Raw genomic sequence first — 24,218 nt, 5'->3', positions numbered from 1 at the left:
GAGAAAAGAACGTAGCTGAGTCAGAAAAATACATCACCATTAAGTAGCAGCAAAGAGTCTGTGTAATTCCCTGGATAAGAATGTGAAGTCTATTTGTACCATGCCATCTATAACTTACTCCTACTCCAGAAATCATAGAATTAATCATAGATTGATTTACGTTGGAGAGGACCTTAAACATCCATTTGTTTCACCTGTTCTGCCATGGACAGGGACACCTTTCACTAGACCAGGGTGGTCAGAGGTCCATCCAACTGGGCCTTGAACACATCAAGGGATGGGACATCCACCACTTCCCCATCATTGCAAAAATACCTTGAGATTTTTAATAATCATTTTGCAATCAAACTAAAAGCTATTCAAGGTATAGCTTCTATACCGATATAATAGTCAAATTGATATATTAGATAGTATAGGAATTTAAATCTCTGTGTCTGTAAAATAACCACTTTAGGATTTTTTGTAAGCACAAAATCAGAAGCAAACATTAGATGCTGTAAAAAAAAGTCTTGAGTGATCATGTGCTGTACTTCTTAATACATATATTTCTATAAAATCCTTAAATCAGCTCTTTATTATACTCCCCAAATAGAAAAAGTGAATTGGTGAGGAAGTTTCAGAATTAAGTAGTGAGAAATGTGGTGGTAAAAATCAAGGCAAAATGACCAGCGTACTCAATATAGGTCCTAAACACAGTTTTTTGCTACTACAGTTAATACAATTTCTATGAATCCCAAAGGAAACTATATTCATCTTGTTTCATCCTGGAAGAAGGAGCTGCCTAAAAGGAAAACTGCTGAGAACACAAAGCAGAGACACAATGTTTGAGATGTTCTATAGAAGCAACATACAGAAACTTCACCATTCATAAAGCTGCATGTATTCTTCCTTTGCACGTGGTGCTTTTTTCCCCAGCTGCCAAAGTGGTGAGGAAAATAATTTCGTTCAAGCCATGTGAGTCTCCTGTGGAAGTACTTGCTAGGGATTCTAGAAAGAAGAGGACAATGCAAACAACTCAGAACAACAGGGACAGCATAAAACTAGAAAATCGTGGAAGCTGTGGTCTTTTGTCTCCTCACCCAAGGAGCTACACTGAACTGAAAGTGTTGTACCCAGAAAATTCCATGAAATCTTTCCTGTCCCAGACTTCATTCCTGAGGCATGCAGGCTGAGGACTCATGTTCCTCTTCCTACTATGGCGGTGGGACAAGGAAAGAATAATCTAGGCTTCTTCATCACTCAGAGGTGCCATTGAGACCAAATTGAAAAGGTGCGAGGCTGCCTGAATTGGAAAAAAATTTCCCAGCTCAGGAAAAAAGCATACTGGACACCAAAAACTTAGTGACTTGATAAATAGAACAGGACACTATGTAGCAATAACAAGAAAAGAGTTTCCATTTAAAAAAAAAAAATCTTATCAGCCACCCACCATGTGCTATAATTTAAAAGCTTTTGAGCAAAAAGCACTGCTTTACTGCTAAAAGGTTTAAAATGCTGCAGTATGTAGACCAAAAAGTCTTGATTAGCTGTGGCAGATGAGTCAGCAGAGAAAGTTCACAATGCAGTGCAGCCCTTACATTTTGACATGTATTGTTAAGCGCTCCCCAAAGTCATTCCAAAGAGGCAAAGAAAGAAGGAAAGAAAGGAAAAAAAAAAAAAAAAAAAAAAGAAAGTGTGGCATAATGAATTTAACCTTGAAAATAATGTAAGGGAAAGGATATAAAAATGGAGGGCATGGCATTCCTCATCTTCATAGATTTTGTGGAGGATTTAGAATTAGCATACAAAATTTAGTCTTTCCTGTCACAGGGGATTCCTCAAGATGTCTATGTATTGGATTGTCCTGATGCACTCTAGGCAGAAAGTTACTCTTGCAGCCAGGGAAGTAGAGTCTTAATATTATGTGCTACAGCAAAAGACCTTTTCTCTTTTTTAGAGAAAGAAAATGTTACATAAATACAGTAACAGATGTGCAGCAGTGCTGGATGACTACACACTGTGCATCTTTCTGTGACTCTACCATCTATAAATCTAAATAAACAAAAATAATTTGACTGAAGGGCTGGATAAAACATATCCCAGAAACATGCTGGTTCTGCAACACTGATGTACAGTTAGCTCTTTCTTTCAGAACATGATGAAGTTGAGCTCCCAGAGCAGAAGTCGAGAAGAGAAAAAGGAAGATGCAAAAAAGAGGTTATGACAGTTCCAGATCCCAAGATATTCCTAGCAAAAGTCAAAACTCTGTCATTAATATTCCAAGTTTCTACAGGACTGAATTCAATGAGCATTCCAGACAAACATATGAGATTACAGTTTGGTTTAGAAGAGAGATGGTTTTCTTTAATCTCTCAAGGTCTGAAGAGTTCCTGTTAAATGTGAGAACACAGAACTTCTCTTGCATTATTTAGCCCAGCTTCATGATGGGAAACATTTTACAGTGTCCTCTTGCAGGAATTGCTACGCTTCCCAGTGCAACAACCATCTGTGGAAGTGACTTGATCAGGATACTGCAAGAAAGGGTTGCAGAACAAAAGCAGCAGCTCACTGCAGACAAAAAGTTAAATGACAAGTCCACCCTCCTACTGGGGCTGTAAAGTCAAGGGCTGCAGTAACAGTCCCACTTTCACCTTAATTTCCGATACATAATGGACCCACAGCTGCAGCAACATAGGGAAAAAACAGTATGACAGCAAAACTTTTCTCCCTGCCTGGTTAATACCAACAACAGCTTCCTTCTCTCCACACTGAGCTGCATATGCCTAAATTTTGAAAGATTACCTTCTTTTTTCTTTATATCCTGAGCCTCAACCGAACAAATAAGTTATGAATAATTAACACCTAAGCCTATTTAAATTTCAAAGGTAGTAGAAGTCTTCCTCTCTAATTTTCTAGATTGGTACACACTGTTGTGATTCCAAAATGTTTGTTAAATCAGAAGAGGTGGAGTTTTTTCCCTGTACTTTTTGGAATGTGATCAAAGTCTAAGAAGGTATTAGGATGAGGAAGCAGTTTCCAGAGGCATCATTTTCACTGCTGTGGGTCAAATCATGCTCGATTTCTAGTATAAGAATCCTATCTTTCTGTTGTTACTAATACGCCTCAAAACTGACTTGAGAATATAAATAGAAAAACTGATGGATTTCACAGTTTACTGTTAAATTCCTATCATCATTTCACATCGTGAGAGGTTTCTAACCACACTGCTACGTTTTGTACAGTTCGTTACACATTCTTATTTTCAGTAGGCTTATATTTTACTGTCTTATAATTGTACTGCATCTAAACACAGAACCATAGGGAGACAGGTAGATAAAAAGTGCAGATGGTGCTAAGAAAAATCTTTCAGCAGATCTTAAGCCAGACAGAACTCTGTGTGCTTTAAATTGCAGCTGTGTGCAGTAACTGTAGACCATCATACTGCACAGATGGAAGTGCAAGTTTGAGGGCTATTGAGCATGTGGATTTTCCCAGTGTGTCACAATTACAGAAACATCTGTGCTAAATAACTTCAAGCTGATCCACAGCAAAAATTGGCAATGTTCAATAACTCTCAATATACTCTTTTTCCCCTGTGGTGAGATGGCCTAGTGATTCTGAGTTGGACTATAGTATAAAACATGTAGCTTCATTATTCAGGGCCTATTTAGAGATTTCTCCCATGGTATATTACCTAAAAAATCCATATGTTTTTCTTTACTCAGCTCTGTAGAGCCTAAGTTTCAGAGATGCCACCTGCCTGCAGCTATCATTGACTTCCATTAGAGGTGTGGATATGTAGGTTCTCTGAAAATTGAGTCCTGTGGGGATATTTTTAATTGATTTTGATTTGCACAGGGAAAGGGAAAAGTCTGGGTGGCATGATCATAAGAGAACAGAAGGGAAACAGAGGCAGTTTGCCTCTAGGAAAAGATTAAAAACTATGAACACATCTGATATTTATATGGTGCCATAAAATCATAGAAAACATTCATCACTTTCTTTCTTTTTTCTAGTGGAGACAGTGAAGACAGTACTCCCCTGAAAAACTGTTACAGAACAGAAAACTTTCCCAAATACCCTAAATGATGTAATTACATGATCTTCAACATATTTAGATGACAACGCAGTTTAGGAAAATTCACTGTTCTTTATCTATGACTGAGTTAGGACACAGTTTCTCTCACTGAATTCTCCTGCAGCATTGGAGCCCTGAGGACCTTTGGATGTAAGTGCATCACTCAAATATGACATATTACCAATTCCTCATGCACTGCCACAGAATGATTTTTAAATCCTTGTTGTCTTTAATTTCATTTAGAAAAGCACCCTAAAACAGTCACCAGATTTTTCTCACTTCCTCCCAGTAAAAGAAATAGAAGGATTCATATATTTCTCAGTTGCAACACAGTACTAAAACTTCTGCCTAATGTACATTTTCCATGCATTGTCCAATGTCAATTGGGACTTTACAAGTGTATAATATTCTTCCTCAGAAACTGTGATTATTCTTTAATGTAATAGACTCAGCAGTAGGATTCCTCCCCTTATATCTAGTATGGTTTTTATTTTCCTCAATTCCACCCCAGTTTCTTCCAAGAATACTATTATTCAACTAAATATTTCCTTGACTGCTTTGATGTTCAGTCTCTTGAAATATTAGCAAACTAGTGACATGCATCTTACCTGACATTCAGCCAACTTAAACATTGTTATTTCTTTCATCTTTATAAACCAGCCTCCAGTTTTTGATAATTACTGATACCTGTTTTTAAATTCTTCCTAGTTAATCTCTGACTTTCTATGGACTGAGCTGCAGCTACTATAATATTCTAACTACCATCACATCCGAACTACAGAGGAACTATAATCTTCTTGGTTTAGGATATGACTCCTCAGAGGGAACAGCCAAAATCATATTGGCTTTTTATGCAGTCTTATCTCTTTGCCAGCTCTTGCATAATTTTTTTTGCAGTTAAATATATATTCATCCTAGGGTGAATGCATAGCTAGTTGATGTCTGAATATGGGTCTTCTCTCCTTGTTTCAAAGGTGTTAAGCTTCTAAGTAACAACACTGTAAAAAGCAAAAGCAAAAACAAAAACAAACAAAAAAAATTTTATACAGAAGCAAAACAGACAAAAAACCACCCCAACATAAATAAGAGATTGAAAGATTGAAAGAATTTCTCAGTCTTTTTTCCTCCTAGCCACCCATCCATCCCCAGTGCACACCCACCTGAAATCATCCAACAGCCCCTCTCCCAGACTTCTTTTTGCCAACTCTAACAACTGCCAAGTTGTCAAATGATTCTGTTATTGTGTCCCCATAGCAACAAGCTTTCTGGCCTAAATGACAGTATTTCCATATTGTCAACTGGAAAATGTCCCAAATAACTCTAGGAGCACCTGGAGTTTTCCTGCTATGCATATATCTTTTTCTTTTCTCCTCCCAGTTCTTCATATATTAAAAGGAAGTTATTTATACTCGTTGCAACGGATGGTATGATGACAGCTGAGCTTTTGAAATTTGCTTTAAAATTCTGTAAATCTGTCCTTTCAGTGAAATTTATGTTCCTTTTGAAATATAATTTGTGAATTTTAATGCCATATTAAAAATAAATTTTAAAAAAATACCAGTAAGTAAGATATCAAGATCTTGATAACTGAACAGAGAAAATATATAATGTATTATGTGACACATTCTTCATGCTTTTAAAGTCAATGAGAAATATAAGAGAAATGCAAAAGTACTGATGAAAATGTTTTCCTCAAGGAGGAACACATTTCTAACCTATGTGTATCTAATACGTTACTCTGCTGTATGCTATGACTAATCTTCCAGAGCAACAGTGTTTTGATCAGACTGATTATGCATATATTAAAAGGGAAGCAAGGTGAGGAATAAAAGCAAAATAAATGCCACCAGTCTAATTGAATTGGGTGAAATTTACACCCCTGAAAATATGGCAATTATGGCAGCCATCTCAAATTTTAGCAGTATTATTCAGTTAGATGATTTAATCTTACCCACTTTTGAAGATGACTCCCAGTCCGTTGGACGCCTAAGATCATAAATAAAAGAGTAAGTGGGTGTTCTTGAAGCGTGTGGAAACTAATTTTATCAGCACCATTACAACGTTCACATAATATCACTTTAAGCACTTTTTAGCATGAGGGTAAAAGAGAACAGAAGCCAGTTTCCTGTCTTTTGGACAAGATGTGGGTCTACACAGCAAATGGTGAAGTCAGCCCCAGTATCCTTGTCAAGTGCAGGTTTTGTGCCTAACTCTATCACCCAGGTTACCAGCAAAGTTTCAATGATTTAACACCGTCATATCCTTTTACTTGGCTTCTTTGCTACATATTAAGCTTTCAATAATGAGTGACAGCTCATCCTATTAATTGCATATTGCTAATTTTGTGGGCGTAAGACTATTATGGTGCTTAATTAGAGACTGTTTGCAAGGTTCTTTAAGAGGCTTTACTGAATAAAGAATTGCATGTCCCAAATATACCAATGCAAATAAGACAAATTCACAAATTAAAAGTTTATTCTAAAAATTAGGACCTCATATATGCAGGTTAGCTATATGATAAGGAGAGAAGGAAAAATACTTAACAATTTGATGTAAGCAATTAATCATTTCTGAAACAGTCAGCATACTTTTAATCTGAGAATAATGGAGGAAAGAATTAATAAAGTCTAGTTCAAGGAGAGAGATCCATTTTATTGAAAATATTAACTTAAAAAATAGTAATTTTATGGGGCAAGCCTTGTAGACTCTATATAATAAACTAAAGTACACTTCATTCACACATTATGTCCTAGCAGTTCCAGCTAGCTGTGCCTATATTACAGAGAATTATTTAAGGGGAAAGCCTTACCTGAGGTCTGCAAAAGCACTGAGTCAAGGGAAACATTGAATTCCACAAATGAGACACTTCCTTGAGCATTTTGTCTCTCTAGATAAGTACAAAATACAATTAGCATCAAAACATCTGAATTGGTTAGGTTATGAGCACAAGTTGAGGGCAAAATGTGCCTACGTGACAGCAAAAAAGGGGTGGGTACAGGACAATCAGGCAATTGGACAAGGTCTGCAGACTGAGCACAGCAGCACAATGCTGGGAGACATAACCTGATGGTGACATGGGCCACCCCTGTCCTCACAGGCAAGTCTGTCCTCACCATCCTACCAATGCACAGAAGCAGACTGAATCACCAAAGATTCACAACACCCCACCCTGAAATATGAAATGCAGAAGCCCAAAACCTGCAAAATCTATGCTTGTCACAGGAAGAACGAAGGAGGAATGAACATCAAATATTCCACAACATTAAACAAGTATTCAGAGAATCAGAGAATCACAGCACCACTCAGACTGGAAAGGACCTTTAAGACCATTGGGTCCAAGCATTAACCCAGCATTGTCAAGTCTACCTCTAAACAATGTCCTTAAGTGCCACGAGTTCATATCACTCCATGCAAAGATCTCATGCCTGGGCTTTGTCGTTACTGCTCCACAACTGGGTTTTTTCCCTACTCTTTATGTTTAGAATGCTATCAGTTTTAAATTCACAAAAGTAGTTGCTTCAAGCAGCATATGGGCTTTTGCTGTACATAAAACTGTAATTTCTGAGCTGATTCCTCTTCTCTTTTTCCTATACAACTGGGCTCAGATCAGCTCACGTCCCTGCCTGGCTGAGTGGCTGCTGCATTTAAGCTACATAGGGGTTACTGTACTTGAGTGTAATATAGCAAATGAGTGCACCAGAATCCCACTGAGGAAGCATGTAGCCTGCGGATACTAATGGTTCATCAAGAAGACCTTAAAGCCCATTTAATGCCAAAGAGTAAAGATCTTTATGTTTCTTTCTGCCATTTTACAATTCGTTGCAGAGCCAGAGAGAGAAGGGTTTTTTCCTCATGTGGCAAATTAAAATATGAGCAACTGGGTATTATGTGTTTCTTTATAACACAATATTATTCATGTCTCATCCTTCATGCAAGCCAATAGTGCTTTGATTTAGAGCATGGATAACTGTAAACCATTATTACAAAGTAATCTGCTATAGAAGAATTTATAGGACAAATCCCTTAAGTAAGGGTTCATGGCTCATCAGCCCAAACATCCTACATCTATCTATTTAATCTAGTTAATTTATCTATCTCTATATTTATAATGCATCCACTCACTGGTAGCCAGATGCCACCAGTGTAAACGTAGTTTATTGACAAATGGGGGGGCTTGGAGGGGTTGTTGCTGACAGATAGAATTCAGCCATTAAGGAAATAAATGTTTTAAGAAATGTAATTACTGTGTTGATATATTTTATAAAATTTTATGTTCTTTCACATTCTGACCCATTATAGTATTTTTATTTGGACTGGAATATTTATCTTTGCAAGTAATAGCTGGGGAGGGGTGGGTAGCACAGGGAAGGGTAGTACAGATAAAGAGTCCCAGATCCTTGCTGAAGCAGCAGTGTCCGCTAGCACACAAGGAACTCCTTTGCATGTTATACTTGTTAGAAGTGTTAGTTAAGTCATCAAAAGGTTAGTTTGGAAAAAAATCAGTGTGGTTTCATTTTCTTCTTCCCTGTTATTTATAGTGACTACATAAAACATTTCCAAACTGGGAATATTTTCTCTGGAACTATATGTCTCATTATTTGCCAGGAATGATTATGCTTATTAGGTATCTAGATTGGTATACACACAGTTGAGAATGGCATTCATAGAAGTGAAATATCCACATTTAAGCTCACACATAAGAGAGCTGTTGTTTGATGAGGACAGTTCCTGTTGCTGTTCCTGATAGAGAAGGTCCTGCTGTGCTACTTTTGCTTCTGCTATGATGGGACAAGTTCTTGCCTGCAGGCAAGACTGAACTTCCAAAACGATCATGTGTCTAGTGAGCAATGTGGAAAGCATGGGGGTTTGATTTGAGGATACAGGAGAGCTGTAGGGATTTAATGTCTGGAATGAGTCACACTTCTAGAGTTCACTCTGCCACTGGTCAGTCATCCATTCTGTGCTCGCATATCGTTGCAAATCATTGCATGCTGGTATATTAAAGGAATATTTCTGCATTTGTTGTGTCAATGAAAATTTTATAATGGCAAGTGTTTGTTGTTTTTTTCTTGTTTCAGTGAACAACAAGCATGTGAAACTGTAGCAAACGAATTCTTGGTCAGACCATAGAGCTTCAAACTTGAGCTGACACATTTTGGTGATGTATATGTAATACAAATGCTCTCCATTTTCTGCCAGAAACTAGGCCATCTAACAGCGTCCTCTGGAGCAGTGTGAGTACCAAGCTGCCTCTTCTGTGCCTCTTCCCAAAAGCTTCACAACAGCCAGTCCCTATATTCTGTCCCCCAGCTGTGCCTCCTTTAATCCAGATTTTGAAGGAGAAAAGAAGCTGATTGCTGAATAGCACCATGAAGAAGATAAATTGAGATTTTTTTACTCTTTTATCTATGGGTAGTAATGACACCGTTCCTAGGAGTAACAGTTTCACTCCCAATGGCACTTAATGGCTAAATCTGTGATATTATGCTATAGAGACTAATATCTTTGTAGATGACTGCCCTTGTTCTGGAGTACCTTCAAGATAACAATGTAAGGGCACATACTTTTTCAGACTTCTAATATGACACAGTCACAATCCAGGCCTTTCACTGTCCAGTGCTTACAATCCAATTTTATATCAGATGCCAACATTTGTTTCATTTTTCTCAGACACTGCAGTTATTCAGATTTTTTACATTTAACTGCTTCTATTTTTGCTTACCTGTTTGATTATTATTTTTCTCCTCACTCACTATGTACAAAAGCATGTACTCCATCAACCTGAAAAAAAAGCAGTGAAAGGTGTAACCTGGAGTCAGATTTTGCTTGCCTAAAGTAATTTAAAATAAAACCCAAGGGAGAGCTGTTCACAGTGTTCCATGATGCATGGAGGTGCCGGGGTCAATTAGACACCCCCAAAAAATCAGGTATGGGTTAGAGATCCTGGAATTCATGGTAGCACATGATACTTGCCCAGATAGCTATTTTAGGTGGAGCCATTAGGATACAGCAATGCTGTGGGAAATTTATTGATGCTGTGTATCTGCTGTACCAGCAGAACCAGTATTTATGCACATAAATTCAGATCATGCGATCCAGGTCTTCATGTTTGCTAGTTCTGGCGTGCATCTTTTTCTATTTCCAATACAATGTAAAACTGATGTCCTAGGACTGAGCATGACTCCCTATGTATAAGTAAACCAGTGCCCATATTAGTCAGCACACATTCTATGTTTCACTCAGCTGTCTGTGCACTCAGTGCATTTTTTTCCCTTTGTTACCATGACCTCTAAAAGGTAGTTTTGTTATTCCATGCTTCCTAATAAGCAGATAAAGCTAAAGCAAAACAAAATATGATTGTCTTCCTCTAATTTCTCTTCTGGCTTCTGCACCTAACAATGCAACCTTTATTTCTCTCTGTTCCCTGGCTCATTCCTTTCTGAGCACACCTGACACACATAAGGTTTAATAATTTACAGGTAGAGGGCCTAGTTTGCCAGGCTAGAGACATATTCCAATTTCTTCCCACAACTCTAATGAGACAAAGCAGTCAGAAGCTTATTGCTACCGCCACATAAAATCAGATTTATGGTTGCTTTTTTCAGAAAGTGGTGCAAGCCAGTTTGAGTGTTCCACTGAATTTCTCCATTCATCTTCCAGAGTAAAGTTTTCCCCGCCTGCTAATGAAAGAATCACTATTATGAGTATTAATTTTTTTCCTAATTAAGAAGCTAGATAAGATTGCCCCAGTCCAAAACACACTGTGCAATGCTACACAAAACTACTGGCTTTATATCTAGTGGTTATAATTCCCAGAAGACTACCTGTAGAGAGAGAGTTTTGTGTGCTATAGCTCATTCTAGGTTGACACATTAGGACGGGGTGGTATGGAACCAGTGATCCTCTAAATGATCTGCCACTGCTAGCAGAGCTCCAGAGAGTTCTCCTCAGATGGCAAAGGTTATTCTGTACTCTCTGAAAATGACAGCAGAGTATACTGTGTATCCCCTTCTTTCCCAGACAACCAGGAGATGCCCATTGACTTTTGTTTGTTTGCTTTTCTCTGTTTCTGTTGTGAATTATTCATTGCTTCTGTTTAAACGGTCTGGGGTTTTGGATCATCTGAAGATGCCGCATCAGCATTATAATTTCGGAAGATGCAGCACAAAGGCAAAAGCTACTCACGTTATATATGGTGGCAGCACATCCAGCTCTAGAAATGGCCAGATCTGAGATATTATATTCTGAACCAGATGGTGCTGTCAGACAGCACAGAATGACAACTTTTAGATGATGCAGAAAGGGTGATGTGCCCAAGCAGTGAAGGAACTCTATCTCCACTTGCCACATTTTTTTCACTTCAGTTACAGATGGCACAGCAAGGATCATCTGAGAAGGAAAAGCAAGACTTCCTCATAGCTGATTTTAACTTTAAAGTAGCTGTTGCAACATTTAAGGATTAGGAAGGCAGACCCTTGTTCCTAGCGACTGCCTCATAGTATAAGGAACAGAGGATAAAACAAGGAATTGAGAACTGTTTGTTGGTTTTGTTTTTTTTTTTTACAGAATAGTACTCATTCCTATTAAGCAACATTTCTAATGCAAAATACATATTAAAATATGGTGTGTTGTTTTCCTCTCCATAAACTTGTTCCAATTTTCAGGGCAAAATATTTTTCAGTTCAATATAACTTAGGGTAGAAACAGTAAAATATTTCTAGGAATCAAACTGAAACAGGTTGAAATTATCAAAACTAAATTATATCATTGATTCAGGCTATCACACGCTACTTCACAACTCAGAATTTTTGTTTTGTGGACCATTCTTAAAAAATTACTTTTCATCATAATTTGTTGTCTGCAGTTTTTGCTTGTCTCAAAAATACTCATAAGGAAGTATAGTATTTCTTACCCAGTGCTGATTCAAATGTGGGTTTTTGCGGTGGTAGACCAATTATCCAAAATGCAGACTTTCCTTCCCAGATATCTCAGGGGTATACATTCTGCATTCACCCCATTTAGTACCATAACGCTACTAAATGACTGGACTTATATAAAAACGAGGCCCAATTTCTATCTTCTCTTAAAATAACTTGGCTTTGAACTACAGAGGCCACATGCCAAACTATCTTCTTTCATCTGAACTAATGAAAATTAGCACATCAGTCCATAAAGTGTACACTAAGACTGTGCCAAAAAAAAAGTAACAATACCTGGGGCATTTATTTTGCTTGTGGCAGATAAACTCAAGGAAGATGAATTGCAATTCAGAGAATCAACAACTCCGCCTGTAAAATTAACCACTGAATTGATAAGGAGGAAAAAAAAAATATTACAAAGATAAAACTCCTACTTAATGCAATATGCTACTTCTCTTCCTGTAGAAATTTATTAAAAACACACAAATAAAAGCAGTTTAATTTTGCTGATCTCAGCCCTCTGCAGCCATCACAAATTGGCTGGCTGACAATTGCTAATGACAAATAGGTGGAACTTTTATCTCTAATGGGAAAACATAAACAAGATATTATTTCAAAAATTTAGGACTAAAATGCAGTCTTTAATCATTTAATGGAGATGCAGAGGACAGAACATTTTTACCTGTTGCAAGCAGCTCAACTCTTTGCCATGTTTGTTTTGAGCTGCATGGTACATAGATCTCTTTTTTAAATGATACAAATTTACTTTTGGGTGGGATGGTTAGGAGGGAGGATAAAAAATGAGAATCTTTCCAAATAAATGTGTGGACACAAGGAAAATCAGCATGGTATAGATGAATCAACACAGAAGCAGCAGTCAGAAAGAAGCAAGGGAATGAAGACACTTGTCTTTCAGGGGAGCATTTGTTAGGACTGACTGCTTAGTGAAAACAGATATTTTAAATTACATTATTTATTTATTTATTTTTATTATTATTATTTTATTATTACATTAAATGACATTACATAAATTACATTTTTTTAAAAATCCCATATAATTTCAAAATGCTTTATTACTGGAAACTTTTTTAGGCCTAAATTTTCTCAGTCACACAAGGAAAAGAATTTTATTGAATGCATGACCTCTTCTCCTGAAGCATTATACTTTTGCAGAATTAGAATGGATGGGAGCACTGCTTTTTGTTCCAGAGTGAAAACACATTCATATGCTTTTTTTGCAAGATTTCTTTCAAAAGCTCATCAACATTCATCTAGCTCTAGCAAAAATATAGCATCCACCAATAGCTAGGTTTTGCTTGCTTGTTTGTTTTTTCCAAAAAAATGGCTTTCAAACATGATAAACAAAGCCAGCAAAAACAAATTTACATTGGCAAAACGGCACTTCATAATGGTTCTGCTACTGTAGTGATGCCAGCCTGAGGAAGAGATATTCACAATACTAGCAGGAATGTTGAGAAAGTTAAGCCAAGCAACATTTTTAACTGGGGTATATAAATATCTTGAGTTTGTTTTTTATTTCTTCTCTCATGTTAACAAAATGTATAAATCATCATGTAATCTACACCAATGCATGAAGCAACAAACAAGAGGAGCTAAAAGTCACTGTGCAGCAATTAAACTATGACTTAGTTACCTTCACAGAAACGTGGTGGGATGACTTGCACAACTGAGTGCGGCAATGGATGACCGTAGACACCTGAGAAAGGAGAGGCAAAGAAGGACAAGAGGTGGGGTAGTCCTGTATCATTGAATCATAGAGAGCTGGCAGAAGTGCTCTCCAAGCCATTTCCATCATTTATAGCAGTCCTAGGTAACCAGAGACGTCCAAGCTAGCTTGAGGCTGGCCATTGTGATGACTACAAGAAGGACTGGAAACAGGATTTGGGGAGCTACAGGCCTCTCGGTCCGACCTCAGTGCCAGTGGAGATCATCTTGAGTGCCATTGCATGACACATACAGGACAACAAGGGGATCAGGTCCAGCCAGAATGGGCTCATGGAAGGTAGGTCCTGCTTGACCAACCTCCTTGTATGACAGTAAGACCCACTTAGCGGATAAGGGAAAGGCTGTAGATGTTGCTTATCTAGACTTCTGTAAAGACTCTGACACCATTTCCCACAGCATCCTCCTAGAGAAACTGATCATGGATTGGATGGGCACACTCTTTGCTAGTAACAAATGATAGGACAAGAGGAAATGGCCTACACCTGAGCCATGAGAGGTTTAGATTGAATCTTCAGAAGAAGGGTTTTCAAGAATTAGCACAGGCTGCCCAAGAAGTGACTGAGTCACCATCCCTGGAGGGAGTTAGGAGACATGTAGATGTGTCACTTAGTGCAATGGTCTAGTGGTGGACTTGGCGGTGCTGGGTCACTTTCCAACCTAAATGATTCTAGGATTCTATTCTATAACACAGACTTGGCAATGGTGTAGAAACAACTACACCTGCTGTGTTCCAGGTCTGATAAACAATAATTCTTTTTTTTTTTTTTTCACATTAAGAGATACTGTATAGAGACAGTTATCCTGCTGATGGATGAAAGACTTAATCCATAAATAAGCAAAAAGACTTACGACAGTGGCATCTGTCATAGAATAATTGGAGACAGCTGCAAAAATGCATCTTAAGTGGGGATCAATGATTAGGTTTAATGTTCTAGGTAGTTCTCAAAATTATGTGTAACAGCAGGGATACTGCAACACGTGTAACAGACAATGAGGCCTGTGGAAAAGAAATATATAGGGACAGATTCTTGCTAGATGTTTCAGAGATGTTTATTTCTCCAGCCACATGGCTGGGGCTCTGCCGAGGAACTGAGGCAATCACGGGACCCGAGGGTCCTTGCCCGTGCAGGGGAACACAAAACAACCAATGGGGAACGAGGCTGACCAGGGGCAGGGAAACCCCGTGCCTCCCCCCCAGGGCCCCTCTCCCAGGGCTCCATGGCAGGGGGGAAGGGACCCTAACAAGTATGTATAGGAATCTAGCCTCTGAAAAACTTGCCCTTAATTGTTTTCTCTAATGCCTGGACAAGTTTGTTAGAAGCAGTTGCTGACTCCTGATAGTGTTCTGTCAGTAGATGAATGCATACAAGCTCCACTGTTAAGTCCTCTGCCATTTTAGCTCTGAGTTACTGAATCTCTAAGAGCTTCCTCAAATCCAGTCTGGTAGTTTGGAACCCATCATACATAACCCACATGATGCTGAAGGTAGTTTCAAAGACTGCAAGACTAGGAAAAAAGTCTACATTAAGATTTATATTTTGGACAATACATTGGATATTGGAGCATTGTAGAGAAAGGTACTGCCTTGTAATGAAAAATGGGACTAATCAAAAGGGGAAACTTATTGCCAATCAGAAAATAATTTCAAAGTTCTGTAAATTACTTCCTTCCAGATATTTTCTGATAATAACTTGCTTGACTTTCTTTCTCCCCCCAACACCTTTCCTTGAATGTTTGCTGGGGTTTTTACCCTTTGGGTAGAAATAACTTCAGTTTCATGTACAATGTGGGATGTCTGTACTTCCACCTTTTGATATTGCATCAGTTCCCACTTCCTCCAGTATCAGGTAAAACTTGAATTATCAAATATAGAAACAGCCCTCTGTTTTAAGCACTTCTTCCAGGTACTGATCTTTCTACAAAGACTCAGGTCCCTCTTCAGTAAAGTTACTCCTCAGCTACCTAACTCTATCAATGACTTTACATCACAGCATTCTCACCCAGACAGGATCGCCTCAAAAGATCTCAACGGATCAAAATTCACTCATCTTATATTGGTAAGGCTTTATGAATTTGTCTCTCTGAGGGTCACTAAGTTTCCCCAGACCAAAGTTTATGCTCACAGTTTACAAGAGCAGGAGTGACATGGCCACTGACAAGTACCAGCAGCATTATTAGCTTGAGCAGACATGCTGTCCAATCCAATTTTAGACTCTTCAGACCTGCCCATAACTGCAGTTCGTGAAAGGTCAGATCTGTCATTTGTGATCACCACACAAAAAGCCAGATTAATATCTCTGTTCCCGTTTTGCTGGATAAGTGTGGCTTCATCCACTTGCTCTTTCCCCTGGAGTGTTAGAACAATCTCCATTCGAGTCATCCAGAAAGCTAGGATAGACAAATAGCTTGTATGGGAGTTTTGTCTCCTCCCCTGCCCTGCGCATTCACCTTTTCCATAAGGTCATATTCAGAGAACGAGGAGAGGAACTGGCCTGAGCCTGGAAGCACTAGCAATACATTTCGTTATTCCTGTTTGATGTGGTCAAGATCTGCATCAGTTCTGTCAGTCACCAATGAGCAAGAATCACTCTCATTCTGTATTATGGCCTCTGGCGACAGAAGCTCTGGAAAAGTTTCTTGTGATCTTCTTGAGCCTCTTGGGATTATTCCTTGACTTCTTGCAGCACCTTATAATTGTTCAAGTCCAGGTTTGAACAGGCACCCCTGGGCAAACTCACCATGACACAACTAACTCTTGTGCTACCGAGCACTGAGTTTTGCTCAAAGTCCTTTGAAACATCTCTACTTTGAGGCCCTAGTTAGGGTTCAAATGGCTTAGTAATGTAGTCACAAGTACTGGCAGAAAGAGAAATTCCCTCTGAGCTCTGAGCTCCAAATAATTTTCTGAGACCCTTACATATTTTTCTAAAAGGTTTTATCAGTGCCTCATTTGTTCCAACTTCAACCAGTAGTCAGAGAGCATCACGCAGGTGTGACTCTGGTTAGCTTTATCTGACATATGGCATCAGTGTGGACTGTCTCTCTGCATGTTTTATTTTATTTTATCCCCTTAAGCCTGCCATTGCTTTATTTTTTCCCTATGTTTTTTGTTCCTTTCGGATCCCCTTGTTTTCTGATAAATATTTTCCTTTTCCCTTTGGATTGCCTTGTAAAAATAGATCACCAAATGAAAGTATCACAGAGTAGATAGTTAATTGTACTAAATTGACAGCCTTATCTACTTGTGTGTTATCATTACTGTTGTTATGTTTAGACAGGACATAATTTCTTTCATCTTTTGAAACCCTCAGGAGCACTTAGGAGAACTTATATTGCTGATGCAGGCTTGTGTAGAAGGAGAAAGAAAACTCTGTCTGCTACACTGTGATTTTGGCCACAGCCCACAGCAAAAGGCAGCACAAAACTGCACCATCCCATGGAGGAAATCTGGGCTGGATACCACACACCACTGGTATGCCTTGGAAGTATAGTACCTTCAAATATCCTGGGCACATTCATCATATTTGACTGGTCTGAGGAGAAATTTATGACTTCCTTTCCACTCTGCTTCAGATGTTGTCCAAAGGAAACACCACTAAAACTGCCTACTAGCCCCAACTAGAGCCTCTGTGAAGGGAGAACATAGGTAATTTTAATGTCCAGCTGTCAGAGGGTGAGTCAGTGTGGAAGAGACCTTCATCTGTCCTTGTGGCTCGTTGTCTTTAAAAGCCCCTACAAGCTTTTGGGAACCTTCAATACTAGTTAGCTGTCAGATAAGTTTAACCATGTAGAAAGCTGAACTCTGAACACCTCCTCTCCCAACAGCCAGGAAAGGTATGGCCTTTCTGACAATTGAGAATTGGACATTTAATTCTGACTAGGCATAGCCACAAAACTATGGAAAGGTATAACTTCCCGTGGCAGGGGGGTTGGAACTAGATGATACTTAAGGTCCCTTCCAACCAAACCATTCTATGATTCTATAATTCTGTACTTGTGAAGTAAGGATTTTCACTTGGCTTTTTCAGTTTTGAGGCCTTATCTTGTACACAGTTTTGTGGCCACCAAATGATCACAAACAGTCTGTCTTTGCCTGGTAAACTGGGGACTCCTCAGTACCCAGAAGGGCTGTCAGTGTCTGTCCCTTTGAGTTCTACAGTGTTTGCAGAAAGCTGAGGCTTAGTAACTTGCTCTGACGCGCTTGCCGAGCATCTCTGTGAATGCAAAGATGTAACATGTTTCAGACCACAATGCACAGGTATGCAGGTCCTGCTTTATTGAATTGAAAATCCTTCCTAGTTTATAAAAGACAGAGCAACAAACAGGAAGGGTTGAGCTGAAGTCTGTATATAATGGATCTAAGAGATATCCTTCTGTCATGCTGACACTTGATTACAGCCTAAGTGCTGTCAGAAGGGCCATATGTTCCATTCACAGCATGGCTTAGCCCTCTGCAGGCTCAGCAGGAGTGGGCAGCAGCTTGGCAATTTGTCCAAGGCACGTCATGAATTGACTAGGATAAAGAGATTAGGGCCCTGACCCTTGAGTACCTTCCACCTTGTGGAGTGACTTGTGTGAGTGCAAAGTGGATATGAATGGATACTGCTTGGCCTTGATAGTGATTTAGCACCACTTTGGGCTCATTTTGAAAAGGTGAAAATGACTGGAGAAGCAGCAGATAATCATTGACCTTAATTCCTGCCCTGCATTTCCTTTGTGCTTGTGTGTTTCTTCAATGATTTGTCTGTTTCTAACTGCTGCATTTGAAACAAATTGGAGTGGGGAAAGGCAAAGGCGACTGTGTTCCTTCACTGCATTTGAGGCTGCTGTTAAACACCAGGCATCTGTGGTCACTAAAATCAAGAAGTGATGGGAAAAGCTAATGGTCGCTTTTAAATAAGGTAAAGATTCTTAAAATAACTCACACACACAAAAAAAAAGTGGTCTAGAAAATTAATGTTCTCTTCCTCTGCCAGTCTTCTAACATTATTTACTATTCCATTCTCCACTTCTAGTGTCTTTCTGAAATAGTGTTTTCTGCAGTGCCTTAGAAAATGGCTTGTAGGCTCACAAGTCAGTGGTGCAGCAGTATTTCATGCATTACTTCTGGAATGGGGATCATGTCCAGAGCCCTAATTTTCATGCAAATTACTGACTCTGTTTAGAAAGGTCAGTACTGCAAAATGCTAACAAAATGCAACAGCAGGCAAGCCTAGTGGAGTTAAGGGTTTGCTCATGAATTTTTTTCACAGAGCCCTGTAGAAAATAACCCTGTCTCTGTCACAAAGAGCACAACATTATGATCTGAAATAAGATTTCTATGAGTCAGTTGAGAAGTGGATAATGTACTAATTTACTTCCATCTAAAAGAGAGGGGGAATAAAACGTCAATCTCCGCTTGATTTTTGCTCTCAAAGAAACCGAACATAAGTATGGTCCCCTGAATCACAGGTATGAATCAGAATTTCACACATTTTTTGTGGTAATTGGCACCACACTCCTTTCTTCAAAAGATCTCCTCAATTAATGCAGATAGGACAAAAGGAAGAACATTGACGTGGTATTATAACATTAAGGTCCATCTGTAATAAAGGGTCAGCTTAATGCTAGCAGGTAAAAAATTCCATCTTTTGTCATATGAGGGGACATTCAGTCTGTGAGCTCTTTTAATGCTAGACAGAGCCTGGTATTTCAGCAGTACTGGCGTTTTCTGAGTATTTTTTTCCTTGATTTAGGGAAGGGAAAAACCCCAAAAATAAATTCTTTTTCATTTTGACCCAAATAAAATGTGTATCTCAACTATTCAAGTTTTTAACATTAAAGAAATGGTGGCTATTTTTTTTAAAATCATCACTTCGGTTATTTTAAATTGTTAGCTTTTCAAAACTAAAACAAATATTTTTCCCATTTGGACTGAAATGTACCTGTTTTTTTCCCTGAAGTTGTCATTTTCAATTAATAGGTGGCCTGAATGCAGTAACTGTCCACACAAACTTGCCAGTTTATATGAAAAAGAGAAAACAAGCATCATGAAGAAAGGCTTATTTTCTGAGTAGTTGGGGTAATCTGGAGGTGACTGATTATCCATGATCCCTATGATGTGAAGCAATGGAGGATTTGATATTTAGTTCTGACTAGGCAAAAGTATAGGGCTGTTGATAGCACTCTGCTTCCTGGACCCTTACTTTAAGATTTGTGTGGCTTTCCTATCTAAAAGCACTGTAAAGCATTTGCTTTAGTCCAGCATTGTCATTAAAAGGTATCAAAAAAGAAAAATTCCTGTACTCCAGGAGGCATCTGGAATAAGTGGGAGAGGGAAGCATGGATTCAGATGAGGTGCAGAGATCCTCTTGTTTTACATGGTGGGATGGTGAAGGTTTGTATGCTGCCAGATCAGTTCATTCCACCGGGTTTAGTGCTGGCAGGACTGGAACTTCAGTGCTTAGCAGAGTGAAAAGCACTGTTGCAGTGTGCCATGTTGTGAGCAGTTTGCCTTTTTAGCTGTTCAAAACCTCTCTGAAGTAGAACAAAGAATGGCAACAAATTTATACCCTTTTCAATGCACATACTTAGACTGGACTTCATTCCTTTTCATCTGCACAAATCTGTGTGTTGTGTGCAGCAAGAAATATCAATCTCTGACAACCCATTTCCTAACAACTCAGAAGGGAAATTCATCACATACAAACCTATGTACGCTGATGTGGTCACCTCTAGCATTAATGATTTGAACACTCTCCTTCCTACTGACTGCTGTTATGCCCTGTGCTAGTTCAGCTGCTCTCTTCTACTTCTCATGGGAGCTCTGAAGCATATTTGGAATAAACCCTTCAGTGCCCAATTTCCTCCATTGCTGCTCCCTGCTAGTAGGCTTCTGTGATTTTCAAAGGTGATCTGGGAAGGAGCTACTTCGGAGTCTGATTTCATTTTTATTTAGTGCGCAGAAATGACAAGCAAGCCACGACAGTGCCCCCCTGCTTTGGAAAAGTGCCAGGTTCAAAGACCATAGAGCCTTTTATAAAGCTCCATTGCCAGAATAGGTTTCAGTCCTACACCATTCAAGCCCATTAGACATGTGCTCAAACACATACTTTCCCCATCCCTAACACAGTAGGGTACAAGGTGAGACAGATCAGGATCAGCAGAGGGGTATTACCACTGCATTCTCAAATTAGAGTGAAATTGGTTTTGTCAATTCTTTCATTGTACTCCCATGGAGAAAGCTTGTCCTCAGTAAATGTTTTTTTAATAAAGTGCATCAAGTGAAACTTCAGAAGTATTGGAGGTGTGACTGTAAAAAAGCCTGTCTTTGTAAAATTTTGATAAATATGCACATTTAAATGGCATCCAAAACCAGGAAAGTAGTATCAGAATTCAGGATCCACATGTGTTTATCTTTATAGCTATTAATCTATTGCTAAGCCATAAATCTATTAGGAAGGGCTTTGAATATTGCCTTTCATCTGCTCCTTTCCTCTTCCTAAAATAGATCTCACTCAATAACCTTCCTACTCTTGGATAAGAGGTTCAATATCCATTGGTATCTTTCTCTTGTCAGACATGAGGTTATTACTGAATAATGATGATAATTAAAAGTACTCTAACTGATGTGACTAATAAAAAAATTTACATCAATGGTGAAGGACAAATCTCAACACATTGGGTTTGGTTTAGATAAGCAGCCAAAAGATTGATTATCCAAATGTTATCCAAAGGCTGTGTGCTAAAATGGGAGCAGCAAAAATTCAGATGAAAATCTTATAATAGCAGCTGCTTCGTGGTAAGTTTCTTCCTGCAGCTGGAAAAAGAACTGTTGTGTTTTATAACTGAAGGCAATATAACCATTGATCAAAATGAGCTGATATATGATGCCTTCCCAGCACTTCTCAAAACCATAATCACAGACACTGACACTTTTTGGACATTGATGAATAGTTTACAATGAGCTGGGGGGACTTTTAGCTTTCCATTTTGACCACTGAATATAAATAAGCTCCGTTCTGGAATTTTATGAGAAATATAAAAATATGTTTATATTAAAAATAGATATCAAAGAATGTTTTATGCTATATTTATATTTTCATTTGTAATAAAGATTATAGATTTATATTATTATTTGTAATATATTGTCATTATAGCACATTGAGCTTTCAGCTCTAGGTTTTCCTTGCTTATGAACACTGTTCTCTTCAAAAGCAAATGCACTACCTTCTCAGCTCCATTTGTATGCCAGCCTCTTATGCTTCTCTGTCAACATAAATGTAAGCATTCCTTTTACTTCAGCCATGTTAGCCTTTGTCTACCAGCTAAACTCTTCTCTCCACTAAACCTTTGAGTAAAACTCTCCTCAAATGCTATCTTTCAAAAAATGTGTCCAAGAAATCAGCCAATTTTCTGGGAACTGAGTGAAAAGACAGGTAGGAAAAAAAAAAAAGATGAAAATAATAAAGTTGAAATGCTTATTCCCATTGAAGACTGTAGTTATTCAGCTGCGTGGTTCCTCTCCCCTCTTTTAGCACTGGCAGAGTCCACTGTGCAGCAGTGTAAGCACAACCCTGATGAAATCCCTGAGGTGTCCAGGCAGGCGTGAGAGTATCCACCTTATCAGTCAATGGAGCAGCTAAAATTCCCTTCTACTCTTCTGCTTACAGAGCATACTCTGCCTAAAGATTTTCGGTGTGTTCGTGTGCTTGCTAACAAAAATAAATAATAGTAGCTGAAGGAAACAGTTTTGAAATAAAAGGCTGAAACCTCTTGATGTAAAATGAATTCTTTTTGTTTTTAATGCAAACTTGAACATGCCAATCAATAGGCAAAAATCTCATCCTGTGAAAAAATTTCACATATAAAAAAACTGAATAAAATAAACCAAATAAAGTCTTTACCATGAATAGTTCACCTGCTTTAGTCCTTGTTCAAAGGAAACTCCAAACCATAACTCACAGCTCTGACTAGAAAGCCTGGGACTTGGTCTTTATTTTTTAGATTCAAGGTATATTATCTTGCTCAGAATTAGTGAATGATGTCAATATTACTTTATTCCAAGCACACGATGACTAATGTAGGCTTTATAAAATCAGTTACCTTCCCTTTTTGTCTACAATTTCCTTGAAGAGGAAAAACACAAAAAGAACTCCTTAAAAATTAAAATTAAGAATAAAAAAGAAACCAAAAAAATTCCTTCAATTTCCTATGAAGAATCCTTTCACACTGAGTTCATAAAAAAAAACCCCACAACCTAAACACATTCATATAAAAACAATTTCCTTAGATAGCAGCACTTTTTATTCCTCTTGCTATTATTAAAGATGCTAGTGTTTGAATAGCTTTCTCCTTCACAAATCAGCATTCCCTTCAGCTGAGGGAAGTCATAACCCTGTGTTTATGACATCTCATGCAGTTTCTCAAAAAATAATTGTTGTGCCACCAGTGCAGAAAAGATCAAAGAGCTGATGAACTTTTAATATGTTAAACACTTACTCTGATTTGAAAAGCTATATTTTCAAATTAGATGCATCCTGGCTTTCAATTTTGCACTATCAGAATAAGGTACCTACATGCCTCGAGTGCAAAAATAGGAATACCTGTGATCTTGAGCCCTTAAAGGGAACACAAGGATGTCAAATACAAAGAGTTTGGTTCTGGCACGTAAAGAAAAGCATTTCCAAGGTTTTGAGTATATATCAACTCCATCAGCTTCTGTTGAATTGAGCAGGAAATGAAGATGCAGAATTTTCTAAGATAGCTACAGATAAGTGTTTAGTCTTTACCTTAACGGTCTCTCTTTCAAATCATCACTTTACCTCATGAGAATGTTGTGGGATTTTTTACTGTACGGGTGACAAAGCACTCAAGCATGTTTCCCAAGGACATTGTAGAGTGTCCACCACTGGAGATGTTGAGCAGCTGTCTGAACAAAGTACTGGACAACTGGGTCTAGCTGGTCCTGCTTGAGCTGGAGGGCTTGGACCAGAGGACCTCTGGAGGTCACTTCCAGTGCCGTCATTTGAGATCCACTGTTTACAATCAGAAGCTGCTCTTACTTGATATAATGTAAACTAAATGAGGCTACCAAGATGAACTACTGTCTCGGTTTTGAAAGACAGGTGTCTGCTAGGGAAGGCAGAGGCCCCCCTTGAAGTGGCAGATATAACCCCTTTTCCCTCCAAGTTATTATATTTTGAAATCAAGAGCCTTTAGGCGAAGATGTGGGAAATAGGAATAACAGTTCTTTACTATATATATATATATGTATATAACCAGTCAAACAAAACAACAACAACTATGGCAGTAACAGCAATCACAAACCCAGTGCCAGCCTTCTCGGCTGTCAGGCTATTTCCCCTCGGGTGCAGTTCCGCTCGCAGCCGGCAGGGGCGCTGGCGGCTCCCGGTGAGCAGGGCAGGTGCGATGGTTCCCCCGCGGCTGCAGGGGGCGCTCCGGAGCGAGCTCGGGACACACGCGGCACCGGTGCCCCGGGATCCCGGGAAGGGATG

Source organism: Corvus moneduloides, chromosome 1 (genome assembly GCF_009650955.1).
Source record: "Corvus moneduloides isolate bCorMon1 chromosome 1, bCorMon1.pri, whole genome shotgun sequence".
Classification (NCBI taxonomy): Eukaryota; Metazoa; Chordata; class Aves; order Passeriformes; family Corvidae; genus Corvus; species Corvus moneduloides.
This window is presented reverse-complemented; position numbering follows the sequence as displayed.